General features: G+C 42.3%; 1 pseudogene; it reads right to left on the bottom strand.

Annotated features, from left to right (window-relative positions):
- Positions 1-1,137: 1,137 nt before the first annotated feature.
- LOC119921266 lies at positions 1,138-16,188 on the bottom strand (annotated as a pseudogene).
- Between the last annotated feature and the right edge of the window lie 677 nt (positions 16,189-16,865).

The following is a 16,865-nucleotide window of genomic DNA, read 5'->3' as shown; positions in this document are numbered from 1 at the left end:
AAGGTACATCTCTTCCATCATTAAAACTTCGTTTCCTTTTCTTCAACTCCCTTCTGAATCACCCTGACTTGCTCCCTTTATTCATTCCCTCCTACCAGCCCCACAGCACTTATGTACCTATCTGTAATTTATTTATTTATATTAATGTCTGTCTCCCCTTCTAGACTGTAAGTTTGTTGTGTGCAGGGAGTGTGCTTCTTATATTGGACCCTCTCAAGTCCTTAGTACAGTGCTCTGCACACAGAAAGTGCTCAATAAATGTGATTGACTGACAGACTGACAGATGGGGTACCAAGGGGGAAGGTGTTTGAGATCCAAATTGCAGCAGCCTAGGACCCAGAAGGAAAGAAGTCTTGTAGAAGAGAAGGAAGGTGTCTACAAGAGTTGGGAATGTTATACTTGTGGAGAAAAATATTTATTAAGAGAAATTTATTTATCTATTTGGAAAATTATCTAATCATTCCGATATTTTTACATTTAATCTAGTGCTTTCTTTTTATGACCTTAAGAGTCTTCCAGGCAGTCATTTGTTAATTCTTCCAGTGTATTAATGGGCTTCTAGAAGAGTTGAATGGGTTTTCATGTTTGTGGCACCAAGAAGTGAAGCATTCTACTATTCTATTTATTTTATTTTGTTAATATATTTTGTTTTGTTGTCTGTCCCCCCCTTCTAGACTATGAGCCCATTGTTGGGTAGGGACCGTCTCTATATATTGCCAACTTGTACTTCCCAAGCGCTTAGTAAAGTGCTCTGCACACAGTAAGCGCTCAATAAATATGACTGACTGAATGAATGAATTAATGCATGAATGAAAGGCTGAAGAGATGGGGGCTCTGACCTGAGGATCCTTGCTGGTGTTCTCTTTTCTAGGACTGGGTGAAGTGATGAGGCTGCCCCAGCTCCCTGATGCTTTGGGCCAGGGGAGGTCAGAAGGGTGGGAGCTGGTCCTAAAGTTGTTTGAACCCTGCTTGGGCCACACTGGCAGGAGCTCCAGAAGAGACCGAGAAAGAGAAGTCCCACGGTGAGGGAGGAGGCCACATAGAGAGTATGGGCTTGAAGTCCTGGACCAGAGCCCTCCTTCAAGATCTCTGCCCAGATAACTTCCCCTTCCTTCTCCAGCGGGTGACTTCTGCCTGTCATTCTGCTTCTGGCCACATCATTATAGGGCACAGATGAATCATTCTGCTCATAGCATTTTTCACCTCTTTGTTTCACAAGCTGTAGATAAGGGGGTTCAACATGGGGGCGACGATGGTATAGAAAACAGAAGCTACCTGGTCTTTACCCAGGGAGTAAGGTTTACTTAGCTTTAACTGTGTAAAGATTAGAGACCTATAGAAGATGGTGACTCCCATGAGGTGGGAAGCCCAGGTGGAGAAAGCTTTTTTCTTCCCACAGTGGAGCTGATCTTCAAAATGGCAGAGATAATAGCCATGTATGAGACTGCAATCGTTATCAGCGACATTGCAAGTGTGGAGTCAGCTAAGATAAAGATCATGATTTCTGTGTTGTGTGTGTCTGTTCAGAACAAAACCAATATTGGTGAGGTATCACAGAAAAAATGGTGAATTACATTAGAGTTGCAAAGTGGCAACCTAGCTATGAACAGAGGATTTATCAGGGAGTTTGTAAAAGAAACTCCATATGACCCAACCATAAGCCATATGCATAATCTTGAGGACATAACAGAGGAATAAAGCAGTGGGTTACAGATAGCTACATAACGATCATAAGCCGTTGCAGAGAGGAGGAAGCATTCTGTTCCTACCAAAGAAATGAAAAAATACATCTGGGCAAAGCAGCCAGTGAATGAGACTTTCTTTCTAGATGTTAATAAACTCCCCAAGGTTTTGGGAGTAATGGCTGTAGAGTAGCTCAGATCAACAAAGAACAAACCTCACAGGAAAAAAATGCATGGGGCTGTGAAGCTGAGAGTCTTTCTGGATTATCAGGATATGCCCTAGGTTCCCCACCACAGAAATCATATAGATCAGGAGAAATACCATGAAAAGGACCAGTTGGGTTCTTGGAGAATCCGTCAGGCCCATGAGGATGAAGTCGGCCATTCCTGTATCATTTCCTGTAGCCAGTGGCATCAGCATCTCTCCTCTAATGAGAAATGAATATTGAAATTCAGGGGAAAAATATTCCTACAGTTTGGGGGATATTAGGAGAATTAATAGAGAAACATACTTAGGAAGGGATACTGCTATTAGATCACATTTGCTTAGATATCTGTGCTTGGATAGAGGGAAGTCAGAGAAGCCCAGGTTTTCCCTTCTTGGGCAACAGCGATGGGAGAAGTTTATGTTCACTTTGAATGGAGAATGCTTTCGATCCTGCAGAGTCATTGAACAACTGCAAAGAATTGAAACAATGTTGCAATAACTCAATTTTCTCTCACCTATTCCCACAACCACAAAGGGGTTCTGCGTGTGTGTGTGTGTGTGCGTGTGTGTGTGTGTGTGTGTGTGTGTGTGTGTGTGTGTGCTTGTGTGGAAAGGGGACAGAAGATGGCCATGGGGGTAAACATGGCCTAGTGGATTGACCACGGGCCTGGGAGTCAGGAGGACCTGAATTCTAATCCTGTCTCCACCACTTGTCTGCTGTGTGACCTTGGGTAATTCACTTAACTTCTCTGTACCTCATTTACCTCATCTGTAAATTGGGAATTAAGGCTGTGAGCCCCACGTGGGACAGGGACTGTGTCCAACCTGATTAGCTTGTGTCTACCTCAGCACTTAGAACAGTGCTTGACACATAGCATTAAACAGATACTATTATTATTATTACCCACCCTTTGAACTCCTACTCTTACAAAAGGGATTAGAATGCAATTCTTCCCTCTATTTCCTCTTGTGACTTACTTTTTCTGGTTTCTCATCTTTCAACAGGTTTCAGCCTATGTTAAAAATGATTATTATTTATTAATCATTTGCTAGGTTCCAAGTGCTGGGGGTAGATGCAAGACAATTGAATGGGACCCAGTCCATGTACCACATGAGGCTCACAGTCCAAGTGGGAGGGAAGACAGGTATTTCATTCCCATTTTACAGATGGGAAAATTCATGCATAGAGAAGTTAATTAACTCTCCCAGGTTCACAAGGCGACAAGTGATGAGTCAGGGAATGGAACCTCTGTCTACTGACATACAGTCCAATGCTGTTATCTCTAGATGCTAGCCTCAGGCATATAAGAAACACCTCAGGCATGAGCTTAAAAGAGTGGAGAGTATGTCTCAAAGAATCCTGGGAAGACCATCCGTATAGCCCTGACACCATCTTGTCGCTGATTCCTTGCTATTTTGCGGCCCTGTTACAGGGATTCCACACATGTGGTTAGCACTCTGGACTCTGAATCCAGCTATCTGAGTTCAAATCTCGGTGGGACCTAAATTCTGGGAAGCAGCATGGCTCAGTGGAAAGAGCATGGGCTTGGGAGTCAGAGGTCATAGGTTCTAATCCCAGCTCTGCCACTTGTCAGCTGTGTGACTCTGGGAAAGCCACTTAACTTCTCTGTACCTCCGTTACCTCATCTATAGAATGGGGATTAAGAGAGTGAGCCCAACATGGGACAACCTGATTACCTTTTATCTCCCCCAGCACTTAGAACAGTGCTTGGCACATAGTAAGTGCTTAACAAATGCCATCATTATTATTGAGAAGCAGCGTGGCTCAGTGGAAAGAGCCATGCTTTGAAGGCAGATATCATGGGTTCAAATCCCGGTTCCACCAATTGTCAGCTGTGTGACTTTTGGGAAGTCATTTACCTTCTCTGTGCCTCAGTTCCCTCATCTGTAAAATGGGGATGAAGACTGTGAGTCCCACGTGGAACAACCTGATCACCTTGTATCTCCTCAGCGCTTAGAACAGTGCTTTGCACATAGTGAGTGCTTAACAAATACTATTATTATTATTATTATCTTCGATGAACTCAGGGTGGCAGCGATATTCTCCCTTCTCATGTCTCAACACAACTTCCATTATGAGAGCAGAGCCAGAGGGATCTACCTCCTGTAGATATATATATATATATATATATATATATATATATATATATATATATATATATATATCTACAGAGGGATCTACCTCCTGTAGATATATATATATATATATATATATATATATATATATATATAGATATAGATATAGATATAGATATAGATATAGATATATATATATGTCTTTAAATTACATACAGCGAATCATTTATTTATACTAATGTCTGTCTTCCCATGTAGACTGTAGGCTCATTGTGGGCAGGGAATATGTCCACCAACGCAGTTGAATTGTACTCTCCCAAGCGCTTAGTATATTGCTCTATAACTAGTAAGCTCCCTATGAATACCACTGATAATGATGATGATCATACAAGTTGTATTATTGTAAACTCTGAAGCTCACTCTGGAAATTTCAGCTGAACTTTTAAAAAAGAATTACTTCATTTAGAAATCACACATATGGTGCGATTACTAACTTACAAAACTTACAAAACTTACAAAATCTCTATAGTGAAGCTATGTTTATCCTTCTTCCTCAAATTTTCAATTTACTGACGTCAAATTTGTCCTTTTGTTTAAATGAATCAGAGAGGATACATCATGAAGAAATTTTAAGGGGTTTAACTTTAATTTATATTTTAGTTGCCGTTTCAAGACTTTTTACAAAACTCTAGGAGCCTAGTTATTATGTAAACTTTCCAGGACACCAGTATATAATCATACAACTTTTACCACAGAATTGTAACTGAGCAGAGACATAATCACAGAGACATAATCACTTACCTTTTATAGTGGTTGCCAATTCTGATTAGGTGATATGACAGAGTTAAGGAAAGGGTCTACTTGAAATTCCAACTCTCCTTAGTCAATGGGATCTTTCCAAAAGGAGAATGAGTATAAAAAATGCCATATATTAAAGGAAATTTTTTTGATGTTCTTTAAAAAGAGAAGGATGCCATCAGAAGGTTTTTTTTAAGTTTACTAATATGATATAATATCAAATTGTTGCCCATTTGTGAGCATTAAATTATCACTGTGGGGTTAAAGAAAATGCATCCCTCCAAGAATCACGTTATTCAGAGGAAGTTGATAACATTCCCCATGAAACTTCTCTCTACTAGTTTGCCATTGCAGATTTTCCTTTGCTACAAAATGGATTTAGTTCCCAAGAAGTATCAAAGCCCTCTGATTTAAATCTTTTATCATCTGATTTAATTTCAGTCATAAATTTTTCATGTTCTTTCCTATCCTTTATCCCTGGGCAAATAAAACATTCAGATTGAATCCAAAACAGCACTAGCCATTTCCAGGTAAAGATCACGCCAGCATTATTTATAAGGATTCTGGACAGTGTCAGTTTCTGATCTGTTCAACACAGTGCTGACAGCCTCTCCCTCGCTTGAGCCTCAGAACATCTCTCCACCAGAAAGTTAGTAACCAAACAAACCTTGTTTCTTCTGAGAGAGGCCGGGATTAAATTGGTCACATGGGTCATTTCCAAAGTAAGTATATGAGAAAGTTTTTCAAAGACAAAAGTTCAGAGCAAGATAGACCCAAGTGCACTCTGTTTCTCCAAAATGTGTGATTTCTCTAGGTTTTTTGGATAGGACACTATTAGGAAATTTGGGGATGTTCTTCGGATACATTAATCAATTTAGAGAAAATGCGATGTTTTGGATGAAATAGATAAACCCCAGGTGTGGCAGCAGACTTGGGACATACCCTATCATGTGAATGTTCTTTGTTGAAATGTTCTATGAGCTTGTAATCTCTGCATTACAGAAAAATGAGACTTTTTACTTTTTTATGATATTTGTTAATAATTTACCATCTGCCAGGCACTGTACTGAGTGCAGAGGTGTAATAAGCTACAAGGTAATTAGGTTGAACACAGTTCCTGTCCCTTTTGGGGCTCACAGTTTTCATCACCATTTTACAGATGAGGTAACTGAAGAACAGTGAAGTAAAATGACTTGCCCAAGGTCACATAGCAGACAAGTGCAAGAGCCAGGATTAGGACCCACGTCCTTCTGACTCTCTGGCCTGTGCTCTATCCACTAAGCTATGCTGCTTCTCATGGTTTGCATGATTGACCTTGATTCCTCTCTTTCAAAATAGGCCCTGTACATGGTCTTCATTGACCAGGGAAAGCCTCTTTTGATTTTGTAAATCCTGAAGACCTGGAGGTCATCCTGCTCAAGTTTGGCTTTCCCAAATTTGTTATCAGCATATGGTCACACTATTGGAATGGCAGTCAAAGTTCTGGATAAAAGCTGTTTAAAGGACACCTTTTGCTGTCACAAATGGTGTTAACCATTGCATAGATGCTATCATCTCTACGCTGATGACACCCAGATCTACATCTCTGCCCCTGCTCTCTCCCCCTCTCTCCAGGCTCGCATCTCCTCCTGCCTTCAGGACATCTCCATTTGGATGTCTGCCCGCCACTGAAAGCTCAACATGTCGAAGACTGAACTCCTTGTCTTCCCTCCCAAACCTTGTCCTCTCCCTGACTTTCCCATCTCTGTTGACGGCACTACCATCCCTCCCGTCTCACAAGCCTGCAACCTTGGTGTCATCCTCGACTCCGCTCTCTCATTCATCCCTCACATCCAAACCGTGACCTAAACCTGCCGGTCTCAGCTCCACAACATTGCCAAGATCCGCCCTTTGCTCTCCATCCCAACCGCTACCCTGTTCATTCAAGCTCTCATCCTATCCCGTCTGGACTACTGCACCAGCCTTCTCTCTGATCTCCCATCCTCGTGTCTCTTTCCACTTCAATCCATACTTCATGCTGCTGCCCGGATTATCTTTGTCCAGAAACGCTCTGGGCATATCACTCCCCTCCTCAAAAATCTCCAGTGTCTACCAATCAATCTGCGCATCAGGCAGAAACTCCTCACCCTGGGCTTCAAGGCTGTCCATCTCCTCGCCCCCTCCTACCTCACCTCCCTTCTCTCCTTCTACAGCCCAGGACGCACCCTCCGCTCCTCCACCACTGTTCTCCTCACCGTACCTCGCTCTCGCCTGTCCCGCCATCGACCCCTGGCCCACGTCATCGCCCGTGCCTGGAATGCCCTCCCTCTGCCCATCCGCCAAGCTAGCTCTCTTCCTCCCTTCAAGGCCCTGCTGAGAGCTCACCTCCTCCAGGAGGCCTTCCCAGACTGAGCCCTTTCCTTCCTCTCCCCCTCGTCCCCCTCTCCATCCCCCCATCTTACCTCCTTCCCTTCCCCACAGCACCTGTATATATGTATATATGTTTGTACATATTTATTACTCTATTTATTTATTTATTTATTTTATTTGTACATATCTATTCTATTTATTTTATTTTGTTAGTATGTTTGGTTTTGTCCTCTGTCTCCCCCTTTTAGACTGTGAGCCCACTGTTGGGTAGGGACTGTCTCTATATGTTGCCAATTTGTACTTCCCAAGCGCTTAGTACAGTGCTCTGCACATAGTAAGCGCTCAATAAATGTGATTGATTGATTGATTGATTGATTCACAGTGTTGCTGAGTGACACATACTAAATATGGAATTTGGCAGCTACATACAGAATCTCCTAGGAGGTGGACTCTTGAATTTGCAGGGCCTTTATGCAAAGACAATGATTGCAAATACTCTCATTGATGAACCCCTGAAAGCTTTGGGCTGACAGTCTGAAAAAGACTGACATCGTACTTCAACCAAGGTCCAATTTCCTAACTCCTGCTCGAAATGCTATCCACTGATGGCGGGCAGCTTAATTCTGCTCCCTGAGTTGCAGGCTTTCACCAAATGCTGTTCAGAGTGGCCAAATGAAAAGAGCATAAGTGCCTGAGAATCAGAAAGCATTCTAATAACAGTTCCACCACTCGCCTGCTGTGTAACTTGAGTGCAGTGTGAACTTGGACAAGTCACTTCACTTCACTGGGCCTCAGTTACCTCATCTGTAAAATGGGGAATGAGACTGTGAACCCCAGGTGGGACAGAGATGGTGTCCAACCCGACTAGTTTGTATCCACCTCAGTGCTTAGAGATTAGCACATACCAATCCCTCTTTGGGTCTCACCTGGAGAGTTTCCAATACTGGACCAGTCTCAACTATGGGGGTGGTGGTAGCGTCAAGCAGAGGCATATCCATTTCATTCCTAGCTTGGGCAGTGGCTAGCTAGTGGAAGACAATCTGTTACAAGTCAAATCTCACTGTGCTGGGCAGCAGCAGCACAGGAGAGATTCGAGGGTGGACATTCGAGTTTACATCATGGAAGGAGGCAATAGTAAACCACTTCTGGATTTTTACCAAGAAAACTTTATGGATCCACTACCAGAACTATTGCAGATGGAGGTGGGTCATTCTGGGAGAGAGGTGTCCATGGTGCCTCTATGGGTTGGAGTTGACTCGACAGCAAAAGACAAGACAAGCACATATCAGAATTATTATTATTATTACCTTACATGGTAAACGTTTGGAGGGAGAGGATCTTGTCTGCCAACTATATTGAACTGAACTCTTCCAAGCACTTAGTAGAGTGCTCTACACACAGTAAGCAGTTAATAAATATCATTGATTAACTTCTCTGTGTCTGTTTCCCCATTTGTAAAATGGGGATTCAATAACTATTCTCCCTCCTCCTTAGTATGTGAGACCCACATGAGACAAGGACTGTGTTTGACCTGAATACCTTGTATCTACCCCAGCATTTAGTACAGTGATTAACAGTAATAGTAATAATAATGTTATTTGCTATTATTATTATCATTATTATTACCATCTACCTACCCTAGTGCTTAGTACAGTGCTTGGCCCAAAGTAAGTGCTTAACAAATACACACTATCATTATTGATGGCAATGCATTTAGATGCATAGGCTTGAGCTGTTCAGCATTTGGAGTGTTGCACTTGGATTTGTAACCTTTATTTATGTATCCTCAGCCCAACAGCACTTATATGCATATCTGTAATCTGTTCATTTATATTAATGTCTCTCTCTTCCTCTAGAAAGTAAGCTCATTGTGAGCAGGGAATATATCTACCAACTCTGTTATATCATAGTCACCCAAGCACTTAGCATAGTGCTCTGCATAGAGTAAGTGCTTAATAAATGCTATTGGTTGATTGATTGATTGATTAATTGGAACATTGGCTCTGGAAAGAAAGGGATGCCAGCAAAGATTTGATATCTGAGGTGCAATTGTCAGCACAGTATTGTTAGACTGTAAGCTCCTGTAGACGGTAATCTCACTGTGAGCAGGGAATGTGTCTGTTAATTTTTATATTGCACTCTCCCAAGCACTCAGTACAGTGCTCTGCACACAGTAAGTGTTTAATAAATACAACTGAATGACCGTGAAGAGGGGACACCACATGGACAGTATATACAGCAACTTCATCAATTCCGTTTGCGCTGCTTGAAGCAAATTACCAGCAGAGACTGACAAGAAGACATCCCACACTCCAGTGGCCAAATAGTCCATATTGAAAACAAACAACGTATAGAGAAGTAGCAAGCTCTCCAAAACAGGAGAGATTTTCTAAGCAGCAGAATTTAATGATTACAGAAAGATGGTTCAATTCCATTTTTTTTTAGCATTCTAAGACAAGTGTCCCTAGAGAAAAGACTTTTCTCTTCATTGCTCTCGGGAGAGCTTTTTTACTGTCTTTCTTCTTCAGGTTGTATAGCAAATGATTCAGAATGGGAATGACTTCATTATAAACCACAGAAGCTCCTTAATCATTCTGGCAGGGAAGTGATATTATCCAGTTGTAGGTAAATGAAGAAACAGGGTCCCTTACAATAGTGTCACCCCATGAGTGCGAGGTGAAAGTGAAAAGACTTTATGCTGGGCATCAGTGGAAAAGATTGTTGGGACGGCAGAGAGAGTAGAGTGATAAGAGATGGAGAAGATGTGAGTTAAGCCCTATTTTTCCTTTGTATTCGTTCATTCACTCAATCGTATTTATCTAGTGCTTACTGTGTGCAGAGCATTGTATTAAGTGCATGGAAAGTACAATTTGGCAACAGAGACAATCACTGCCCAACAATGGGCTAGTAGTCTAGAAGGGGAGAGAATGACATCAAAACAAGTAAACAGGCAACAATAGCATCAATAAAAATAAATAGAATCATATATCTATATATCCATCATTAATAAAATAAATAAAATAATAAATATGTACATATATACACAAGTGCTGTGGGACAGGGAGGGGGTAGAGTAGAGGAAGAATGTCACGGTGATGGGGAGGGGAGGAGGAGCAGAGGAAATGGGGGGCGCTTAGTCTGGGAGAATCATAGGCTCTTTGTAGGCTCTTACATAGGGTTGTGTCAAGAGTGTGATGATTTCATAGCAAAAATGATGAATAGCAAAGAGACCATTAGCCTACTGAGATTAAGGAGTTCGTGAATTCGATTCAATGAGATGGAGTTCAGCCATTTGCAGACGATTTGGGACATAAAGCCTGGAAAAAGCAGTGGGCTATAGATGCCTCACCAGTCAGGGTCACACTTGGAGAGTTTCCAGTATTCTACCAGTCTCAACTAGGGGAGGGAAAGTCAAACAGAGGCATACCCATTCCATTCCTAGGCTGAGTAGTGGCTAGGGAGTGGAAGGCAATCTGCCACAAGTCAAAACTCACCTGAGCTGGGCAGCAGCAGCAAGGTAGAGAGGCGAGAGTGAACATTCAGGTTTATGGCGCAGAAGGAGGTGGTGGTTAGCTGCTTCTGTATTTTTACCAAGAAAACTCTATGGATACACTACCAGAATGATTGCAGGTAGAGGCAGGGCGTTCTGGGAGAGATGTGTCCATGGCATCATTATGGGTAGGACATGACTTGACAGGATAAGACAACAACAGATGGCTACACAACTGTCAGAGCATATCGAGTCCAGGAGGAAGCACTCATTACAGACTAAGCCAAGAGTAAGTACCTATGGCCAAAAAACCCAGTGTAGGGAATGGTTTTCTATTTGAATAAGAAATTAATTAGGATCTGGACAATGGTAGAGGAAAAAAGGATGTTGAGTGCCAAGTTGCTGAGTGTAAGCACATTGTAACCAGAGAATGGGTCACGTCTTAATTCTATATTTCCAAAAAGCCTCATACAGTGCACCTCACCATGTCAGCCCTTATTAAATGTTACTTCAGAAGTAGTGTGGCTTAGTGGAAAGAGTTCGGGCTTGGGAGACAGAGGTCGTGAGTATTAATCCCAGCTCTGCCACTTGTCAGCTCTGTGACTTTGGGCAAGTCACTTAACTTCTCTGTTCCTCAGTTACATCATCTGTAAAATGGGGATTAAGACTGTGAGCCTCAGATGGGAAAACTTGACTACCCTGTATTTACTTAGAACACTGCTTGGCATATAGTAAGCACATAACAAAAGCCATTATTTTTAGTACTACCAGTCCTCCTCCTCCTCCTTCTTTTCCTCCTCCTTTTCCTCCTTCTCCTCCTCCTTGTTCTCATAGTGCTTTTTCTCCTTTCCTCCTCCTCTTCATCCTGCTTTTCCTCTCCTCTTCCTCCTCCTCATGTCCTACCGCTGCTGAGGAAAAAGTGCATGAGTTTGTGAAGATGTGAAACAGTTCTGATATGGATGATCACTACGTGACTCTCCAAAATTTAAAATAGATAAATAGAAGCATTCTAAAGAGGATGACTTGCATCTCAGATTGTTTTTCAAATCCCGAGAGAGTGATTGTTTCAACATCAGTCACAATTTCCCCATCCACGGATCTCTATTCAATTTTATGCCCAACCTTCTGAATAAAGAAAGGCCAGGGGTAAACTTGTAATGCAATTCCCAGAAAGGAACGCTTAAAAGCACATCTTCTATGATGAAAAAAAATGCAGCGATTAGTACCTTACTAACAACATTGAGAAGAGGATAGTTATGTCATCTGCATCTCATCCTATCCCGTCTGGACTACTGCATCAGCCTTCTCTCTCATCTCCCATCCTCGTGTCTCTCTCCACTTCAATCCATACTTCATGCTGCTGCCCGGATTATCTTTGCCCAGAAACGCTCTGGGCATATTACTCCCCTCCTCAATAATCTCCAGTGGCTACCAATCAATCTGCGCATCAGGCAGAAACTCCTCACCCTGGGCTTCAAGGCTCTCCATCACCTCACCCCCTCCTACCTCACCTCCCTTCTCTCCTTCTACAGCCCAGCCCGCACCCTCCGCTCCTCCGCCGCTAATCTCCTCACCGTACCTCGTTCTCGCCTGTCCCGCCATCGACTCCCGGCCCACGTCATCGCCCGGGCCTGGAATGCCCTCCCTCTGCCCATCCGCCAAGCTAGCTCTCTTCCTCCCTTCAAGGCCCTGCTGAGAGCTCACCTCCTCCAGGAGGCCTTCCTAGACTGAGCCCCTTCCTTCCTCTCCCCCTCGTCCCCCTCTCCATCCCCCCATCTTACCTCCTTCCCTTCCCCAGAGCACCTGTATATATGTATATATGTTTGTACATATTTATTACTCTATTTATTTATTTATTTATTTATTTTATTTGTACATATCTATTCTATTTATTTTATTTTGTTAGTATGTTTGGTTTTGTCCTCTGTCTCCCCCTTTTAGACTGTGAGCCCACTGTTGGGTAGGGACTGTCTCTATATGTTGCAAATTTGTACTTCCCAAGCGCTTAGTACAGTGCTCTGCACATAGTAAGCGCTCAATAAATACGATTGATGATGATGATGATGATGATCTGCAGGTCTCTAATCCCTTTTTGTGGCTCTTTGGACCAATGGATACTGAAGGGGGGGAGGGGGTGTTGGAAGTGTAGTGGCATTTTCAGCTATGGAGGTTCTTATCTGTTGCTAAGCCAGCTGCATTGAAGATTCACACTGCCTGCTGCCATTTAAAAAATTTCTAATAATTCTATGGATGCCAGTTAAAATGTTTAAAGCCCAATTGATTCTCCTCAGGATAATGCAGAATAAAAATGAAGTAGGCTCTAGTGGAAAGAAAATAGATCTGAAAGTCAGGAGATCTATGTTCTATGTCCATCCCCCAGCTACTGACCTGCCTGTGTCTTCTGGCAATACCTTTAACCTCTCTGGCCATCCTCTGGCTAATGAATATGACAATGCTCATTCCCTTCTTGGAGGATTATAAGAATAAAATCGGAAGCATTATGGCCTAGTAAAACGAGGACAGACCTGAAAGTCAGAGGACCTGGGTACTAATCCTGACTCTTTTGCTTGTCTGCCATGTGATGTTGGGCAAGTAAGTTAACTTCTGTATTTCTGTTTCCTCATCGGTAACATGGGGAGTAAATCCTACACTCTCCTCCTTAGAAAGTGAATCACACATTGGACAGCAGGGACTGTGTCCAACCTGATTATCTTGTACCTAGCCCTGTGCTTTGTACGGCGCTTGACACAAAGTAAGTGCTTAACAAGAGTCATAAAAAAAGGAAATGGAATGTGACAAATCCAAGACCTTGGGGAGTTGATATCCAGCATAATTTGGCTAGTTCTAAGTGATGTAATGTAAATTGATTAAAAATATCTTCACCCCTGCCTTGTATTAAAATATCTCGGTGATTCCATCCAAATGATCAGGCTGATTGTTTAACAATTTGTGTTTGGTATACTTGGCCCAATGGTGTTAAACTGAGCATGTCACCCTCCCCAAGTAGCTCCTCAGAGATTCTCTTTGGAGCTGGTATTAGTGCAGTTTTTCATTTATTTTGGTATTTGACAAGAGCTTACTGTGTGTCTGACACTGTACTAAGTGCTGCGGTAGACACAAGCTAATCAGGTTGGGCACAGTCAATATCCCACATGGGGCTCACAGTCTTAATTCCCATTTTCCATGCAAGGTAACTGAGACTCAGAGAAGTGAAGTGACTTAACCAAGGTCATGCAACAGAGAAGTAGCAGCGCTGGAATAAAAACCCAGGTTCTTCTGGTCCCTGCTCTATCCACTAGGCAGCACTGCTTGTGTTGCTGATAAGGTTTCCTGAATTCTGGGATCCAGTTGTTGCAGAGAGTCCAGCATGGCATTTTGCAATATGGAAAGAATTGGCTCTGTTGCAACAGAAGAGAAAACAGTGTTAGGGACTGCCAGCAAACTAGGGTTGACCAGCTAGGAGGGTTCCTCAGGGAACCTTGTTGGATGACTGCCTGAGTTACTTATGGCTTTGCTGTTAGTGGTCTAGATCACAACATTAAATCATACACTAAAAAATCTGTAATCTTTGAAGATTCCAGACATAGATTCTGCTCAGCTAAAAAATTGGTTGTTGGAATGTCAGGAAGAACATAACAAAGACTCTTTTGTCACCTTATTTAATTTGTCTGGACCTAGGGCAAATCCCTTAGCTTCTCTGTGCCTCAGTTATCTGTAAAATGGGGATTAAATCCCCCAGTCCTCCTCCTTTCAAATTAGACCATGAACCCCATGTGGGACAAAGACTGGGCTCAGCCTGATAAATCTGATATCTACCCCAGCTCTTTGAACAGTGCTTGATGCAGAGTAAGTGCTTAACAAATGGCATTCAAAAAAATGAAATTGTGAAAATGATGCTTTTTGGTGTCTTGGTAGGCCTTCTATTTCCTGTAGGGTGGAAACTAGGGCCGGTTTTCAGTGATTTGCTAGCAATGACTGTTTTATATTTCCACCCAGGAAATCATCAAAGGTGAAATCAGTCAATCAGTCATTGAAATGTATTGAGCACTTACTGTACACACAGTGCTATACTAAGCTCTTGAGAGAATACAAAAAACACAGAGTTGGTAAACATAGTCCCTGCCTACCAGGAGCTTTTAGTCAAGAATTTACAGTCTAGAGACAGAGAAAGACATTAAAATGAATAATGGATCTGTACGTAAGTTCTGCGGGGCTAAGAGTTGGATGAATATCGAGTGCTTAAAGGAACCAGATTCAAATGCATAGGTGACACAGAAGGGAGAGGGAGTAGGGGAACCAAAGAATTTTGGGGTCAAAAGAGGAAACTGGAGGCACAAATGTACTGGCTGCAATCATTTGTTCTATTCCTTGGAGTTGTTTCCTATTTCCAGAGCATGGGCTAGGATATCAGAGGTCATGGGTTCTAATCCCAGCTTCTCCACTTAACTGCGTGACCTTGGGCAAATCACTTAACTTCTCTGTGACTCTGTTCCATCATTTGTAAAAGGGGGATTAAGACTCTGAGACCCATGTGGGACAACCTGATTGCCATGTATCTATCCCAGCGCTTAGAACAGAGCTTGACACCTACAAAGTGCTTAACAAATACCATTATTATTATTACTATTGTTATTATTTTTATTATTTCATACTCTTTCTCTGTGAGTTTCCAGTCACAGATCTATACCATTTAGTGATTATCTAGCTTATTACTAAATGATGCTTTAGGAATTCACTGGAAGTGATTTCTGAACACATAAAAAAGCAAAAAACTGTGTGTGTGTGTGTGTGTGTGTGTGTGTGTGTGTGTGTGTGTGTGTGTGTGTGTGTGTGTGTGTGTGTTCAAGATAATCACTACTGTCCTTAGTTAAAAAGGACCAACAGAAATCCAGGGAGTTTATAGTTACAGGTTTGTTGTCTCAGGCTGAGAAATGTTCAACTTTATAATTTATTCATCTCCTAGGCAACTGTAGAGATGCAATTACCAATGGGATGGTTTTAATAGCCTTGTCCACTGGGCATGATTAAAAAGTTACATGATAATGAGGTGCAATTACTGTACCTTTGAAGTAAGCTTGAGAGCCAGGAAATTGGGTCCACTGGGTCTTGTTAGGAGCTGAATGGCAGCCAAAAGCATAAAAACATCCACTGAAATCAGGCCCTGTGTCTTCAGTCTCTGTGGGAGAGAATAACTCTGATTCTTGCCCCAAATTGTGGGAGTGATCAGAGACTTTTTATTGGCATAGGCTTTGTTCCTGGTAAGTCAGTCTGTTTTGATTTTCAAGTTATTTTCCTGAGGATGCCCTGTCCCCTCTCCTATTTAACTAACCTTTCTGGAGCAGTTGGGGGAGTCGTACATTAAAGATCATCACAATACATTTCTTCCCTAGCTGAGGACCTAATAGGTAATGCAATCTGGTATAAACAAATCTTATTAACATTAACAATCTGGCCCCATTGGTTGCAAATATTCTCTGGCCTTCCAGAATTTCTGTTCCCCGCCTGACTCCATTCTGACAGGATTCTCCTGTCTCATGGAGGGGACAATTAATTGGATTCCTCATGACTAACTAGATAGCACGAGCCCCTTGCTTGAAATACAACTCTATAGGTCCTGCCACAGAGTAGTGACAGAAGTTTATAAAAGCAGGACTCAACAACCAACTCAAACTGTTTTTGTCTTGTCCTTTATCACACACATGAGAAGCAGTGTAGCGCAATGGAAAGAGCCCGGGCTTGGGAGTCAGAGGTCGTGGGTTCTAATACCATCTCTGCCACTTGTCAGCTGTGTGACTTTGGGCGAGTCACTTAACTTTTCTGTGCCTCAGTTACCTCATCTGCAAAATGGGGATTAAGACTGTGAGCTCCATGGGGGACAACTTGATTACCTTGTATCTACCCCAGTGCTTAGAACAGTGCTTGGCACATAGTGAGTGCTTAACAAATACCAACATTATTATTATTATTATTATTATCTCTTTTGCCCCTATGACTATCTCTGTCTTCACTGAAGGCCTCGGCTCTGGTTTGGGAGAAATGGGTTAAAGAAAGATAAAACAACCACCCACTCCTCAGAAAATAGGCCCCATTCCCCTTTCCCTCTTCTCTACCCTTCTCCCAAAGTAATGGTATCAGACCTGAATGAACAGAACATATACACATATAAATTTGGCTAGTAGCTAGTACCTCATCTGTAAAATGGTGGTTAAATCCTACTGTCTACTACTTGGACCATGAGCCC

This window comes from Tachyglossus aculeatus, assembly GCF_015852505.1.
Source record: "Tachyglossus aculeatus isolate mTacAcu1 chromosome 12 unlocalized genomic scaffold, mTacAcu1.pri SUPER_6_unloc_2, whole genome shotgun sequence".
NCBI lineage: Eukaryota > Metazoa > Chordata > Mammalia > Monotremata > Tachyglossidae > Tachyglossus > Tachyglossus aculeatus.
Note: the sequence above shows the minus strand (reverse complement) of the source record. Positions and strands in the feature narration are given on the sequence as shown.